Source organism: Penaeus chinensis, chromosome 42, assembly GCF_019202785.1.
Source record: "Penaeus chinensis breed Huanghai No. 1 chromosome 42, ASM1920278v2, whole genome shotgun sequence".
Lineage (NCBI taxonomy): Eukaryota > Metazoa > Arthropoda > Malacostraca > Decapoda > Penaeidae > Penaeus > Penaeus chinensis.
The window spans coordinates 16,024,541-16,029,540 of record NC_061860.1 but is presented as its reverse complement, the minus strand read 5'-3'; the positions used below and the strand labels follow the sequence as shown (position 1 = coordinate 16,029,540).

At 37.7% G+C, this 5,000-nt stretch overlaps 1 protein-coding gene across 7 annotated transcripts in view; it reads right to left on the bottom strand.

Annotated features, from left to right (window-relative positions):
* The window catches only part of LOC125048013 (death-inducer obliterator 1-like), a 73,681-nt gene that overhangs the window by 67,939 nt on the left and 742 nt on the right, over positions 1 to 5,000 (bottom strand). For 4 of the 7 annotated variants that reach the window (XM_047646589.1, XM_047646593.1, XM_047646594.1 and 1 more), the window contains exon 2: positions 755 to 806. The exons of 1 other annotated variant lie outside the window; for it this stretch is intronic. The gene's annotated coding sequence lies outside the window, so the exon portion shown is untranslated. Of the gene's footprint in view, positions 1 to 754; positions 807 to 2,328; positions 2,715 to 5,000 lie in introns of those variants that run through there. 2 more of the 7 variants (XM_047646591.1, XM_047646592.1) reach the window with 2 other exon arrangements.

Below are 5,000 nucleotides of genomic sequence, written 5' to 3'. Positions count from 1 at the left end.
AGGTAGACAGTGTAATTACCTGGCACCAATGGGTTAAGTTACTGCTGTATATTCTTACATATTTTTATCCTAAAAATTTCATGGCAAATATTGTTACTTTACAAACTATAGAAGTACCTGATATATCCAAAAAATATTTTGTAACCTTACTAGAACTATTCAATCCATGTGACTGTGAGGACTAACATGAAATCTATTAATCATTCACCAACTAAAACCTTAAATGTTCCTCATCAACAGCCAAGTTTTTTTTTCTTTCTATAATATAAGTAAGTTGAAATGTCACTACTTTGCTTTCTAATCTTTACCAAGAAAACATTTGCCACCACAATGCAATGCTGTTTAATAAGACAAACATTACACATCACCACAAAAACTCGTCAATGTTAGTTTAGCCCTAAGTTTCACAAATCAGCTACAGAATTCTGAGGCTAATTTCGAAGAGGAGAGAACTATGGCGGCCCTTCCCTACCTGTCATCTAATGAAGCTTTAAATAAAAATTAATTTCACCTGTATATGTACAATAATATCCCTAGGTCAATGTAATATTACAATAGCAAAAGTCATAGAGACAATAAGAGCACATCCTAAATATAACAGCTGTGTCCCTCAACCATTCACAGCTTCTGCTGTCACACAGCACTAATCCACAAGTGCATCTTCTTGCAAAATGACACAACAAAACATAGAGTAAGCAGTGATTTAGATATCATAAATATTAAAAATAAAACTATAGCTGCTCTGAAATCTTACCACAAATTTCTCTCTACTTCAAAGCCCTGCCCACTTCTGGGGTGGATTAAGCCTGTAGAGAAAAAAGTAGTTCACAAATGAAATATGGGAAGAAAATCCCAAGTCAGCTTCCATCCTGTATATCAGTATTTCTATTCATACAGAAAAAAGTACTTAAAAATCTGCAAAAATCTTATTATAAGCTTTTTCAGTATTAGCTGAAGCCATAAATAACATTATGCCTTATCTCGAAAAATCTTATTTGCAAAGGCTGCAAAAAAAGCATATATATTGCAGCAATATCACAATGCTTATAGAATTTTGGCTTTGAAAGCAGCAAGAGGCTCCAAGAAAGCAGTAGTAACAAACAAATGTCACACAAAACCCTATACAAAGTCAACCCATGAACAAAACAGTTAATGAAAATATGCAAATAGATTAACCCATAAACTCAACATGACAAGCCTCATAAAACAATGAGTGATTAACAGATTTCCACAATCTTATGCACTGTCACTCCAGCTCTAAATGGTAGAAAAATTCTTGCTGTCAACATAGATTACAGCCACCTATCTAATAGCAACAGACACACACACACACACACACACACACACACAAGAATGATTCACTAAGTGGCTGACAAACCTCAGAGGTTGAAATCAAAACAAGCCCACTTCTTATTACACATGATTATCACCTGATTAGGGAAGACATCAACTGGGGGACACGACTGCCACCACACACTTACATGAAGAAAAGTTAAAACACTTTCCATCATGATGCAGTTTCCCACACATATGTGTACCAGCAAAGCCTCAAGAAAATCAAAAAATCTTTTGACCTCAAACACCCTTACATATATCAGTGGAGTGCCTTGACTACACAAATAAAATTCTATTAAAACACTTTTGCAAACTTGATATGACATTCCTATATAAGAAGCAGGGGTCATTGTTAGCGAGAGCGGTGCTCCCTCCCAGAGACTAAGTTCCAAAATCAGATTTTTTTTATGTTTCCTCTACCTAACGATCTTTGGGGATGCCTGGGAAACCAGGGGTTGAAGGGGGGGGGGGGGGGGTAATGGATGGCACTGGATGTCAATAGGAACCTGCAGAAATTGAAGAAAGTGATTTATGAAAGTTAAAAACGTTGATTTTTCGAAAACCTGAGCCAAATTTCTGTCCCGAAAAGCACAAAAAAATGGAAATCGGCCACTGAAACTCTACAGACATCCCCGCCATCTTTGAAAGCCTACGGACCAATGCGCCAACTTTCGAAAAACTCTACGGGAATCAAACCCCGTGTTCGGTAAAAATCTACGGGATTTCACATAATCCAGTCCCATGGTAATCGTACAATGCGTCCTAACCAATAAACAACCTAACCTTAACCCTGTGGCTTTTATACACAACGATCTATATATTCCCACGTGGTATTATATGTGCCTAGCCTAACCTACCCTAACCTAACCTAATTATATGGACCCCCGTTGTACTATATGTACTATATGACCCCGTGGCTTTAAGAAAATACGATCAATATATTCCCTAGCCAAAGGGCCCTGTCCTCTGAACCTCCAGGGTAAAACCACATACCTTTATATAGCGAAAGACCAAACTTTTCTTGGCTTCCGTCTATGGTCTGAGTTCCTTGGTTTCTAATCACTTTTTTTGGCATTTGGGGCACTTGTTGGGCTCAAATATCAGGCTGAGATAGATACTAAGATCTATTTGTTCTATATATCCACTATATGGCTTTAAAAATGACCTGGAATCGACACAACACACTTAAAATGTAACACTTCTCACCGGCGTTTCGGAACCAATGGCATCTCACTGTCTGTCAAATCTCCCGGTGGAAAAACGTACATGTGCACAGGGTTATTGTGCAAAATAGTGTAAATAATTACCAGAGCACGTAAAAGAAGTATAATAAAAGTAAAACAATTCATTAAATACATGAATTCAGAAAAACAGACTCTGGTAATTACAGAATAATTGTTTTCACAAGAGCGTAGTAATTATTGCAATAATGAGTTAAACGTCTCATTTGTTTTGGCCCTGGCAAGGTAAACATGGATGGGGACTTAGTCTCAGAGCGGTGCCATGCAGAGCCTATTTTTGTCATTTTCCCGGGAAATATGAGGCCGCTGCAGATTTCTTTGTATTGATTTCTACTCTATTTTTTATGCTCTACAAGATGGCAATGTCCATTTTGCTCTACCTCCGTGCGTCGCTCTCGGTAAAATTAACCGAAGCAGGTCACTCAATCCAATTAATAGACCTGAACAAATCGGACAGACTTTCTAAATACAGTCCTTTAAAAAAAAATTTAAGGTTGCAGAAACCAAATACAGCAAGGATACTAGCCCCAACATCAATAAAACTGGAATAAACACCAACAATAATGGTAAAAGTGAGTAAGAGTAATACAAGTCAAATAATGAAATGCAATTATCAGAGTAAGGTAAATCTATATAGTACGGGAGCACTTGCCAGAGACTACGTCGCCAACCCCAGGTCCCAAAATCTTTCAACAATTTAAATTACCATGACAGGGTCTTCACCTTGGTGTGCACAGTAAAAGAGAGCTGAAACTCAGGAGCACCAAGTGGACTTAGGCTGTGATTAGCTCTCCACAATCTTTTGCCATTAATGTTAATGTCTGCTGATTATTTCTTGTACTGATGACTGCAACTTTTTGTCAAGAATATCATCAATTTGCCATAGCTTAATGTGACCAAACCATAAAGATTAACCAAAGAGGTTATATCATAGTTTAGGAAAATCTGTAATTATGGTGGCATGGTATAAGTGCTGACTTCCATGCCTTTGGCAATCAAACAAATCTTATCAAACTTATTTTCAAGACTGAGCTTGCAGCAGTATCTCATTTAACAATAAATCAAAGGAAGGTCTAGAAGTTTTATTACGTGTGAATATATATGGTGGAAGTTTGTTCGTCTTTGATGGAGTGATGATGTGTGAAGATTGCAGCAACTACCTGACACCTCCCCCTAAAATTACCAAATACTGTCATTACAGATGGCTTCCCCACAATACAACTCCTATGTCTATAAAACAGAGATCACAAGATGCTCTGTGCAATTTGTTTGAACAGGAAAACTGCAGCTCTTCTGAAAAATCACAGGAAATTTTGGGCACTTATCCCAGGCCTAAAATCTTCAGGATGAATGATTCATCACACAATACCCCTCTCAGGTGCTTATCATAAACAAACTATCCTTACAAGGCAGATAACACTAAGACTTGTCACTATAAAAAGGGTTTATTGTGTAAAAAGAACTCATGAAGACAATTCCTTGCAACTCAGACAGAGATACTTTTCAAGTTCAAATGCTGTGTTTGAAAGTGTTCCCCAAATTCAGACAGAAGATTGGTAAGTCAAATGCCTATGTTGTCTCTATTCAGAGCTCTCAAAAACAAAGTAAATGCTAAATGCAATTCTGTCTTAGTTCTCTGCTGATGTGGAATTATAAGTCAAAAACAGTTATGAATATCCTTGTGTTAATGGTTTTACATTCTTCACTGTTACTTCTTTGTTTACAAACAAACCCATGTCATTAATTCATCTATTTTCAAGGTCCAAGTTGATGACACGTTCAAACAAGTCAGACTGGTTTCCACCTTTTTTTTCCTTCTTTTAACTGGTTTCCGCATATGTCCAATTTCAATGAGCAGTTCTGAATGCAGGATAAGTTGGCAGAAACCTTAATTATTTGCAAACTAGTTGTGAGGGGAGGTCAACTATCACCAACTCCCCTCTTCTTTGCCAAATAAGACAATTAACATTTAGTTGACTCAACCGTTCACTAAATTTTGTCGTGCAGCTCGTGGTGCCCCTGGACGACGAATGCAGGGGATGCATACCACTGGCCCACACCTGTCTGCACGTGCACTCCAGCAAATGTTAACAAATCTCCATTATATGTATTTTGGTTGGAGAACTTTCAGACCTTCATAGTAATATATTGCATAAGGACCTAGTCCAAGTCCATCAATATGTGTGGCAGAGGTTTGCACGTTTTTGCCAGAGAACAAACCTCGGAGGCTGCACTGGCCGCCTCACAATGCACCACGATCAGGCGGCAATCATAAAACTTTTCATTACAGATCTCTGACAATTCGAAGTGAATTTAGACTGAACCATTAATATCATTTTGAAGAAAATATGTGGTTTTGAAAGCCACTGTCATAATCTTTAAAACATTCCCTCAAATGTCCTCGTAGAAAATGCACGCAAGGTA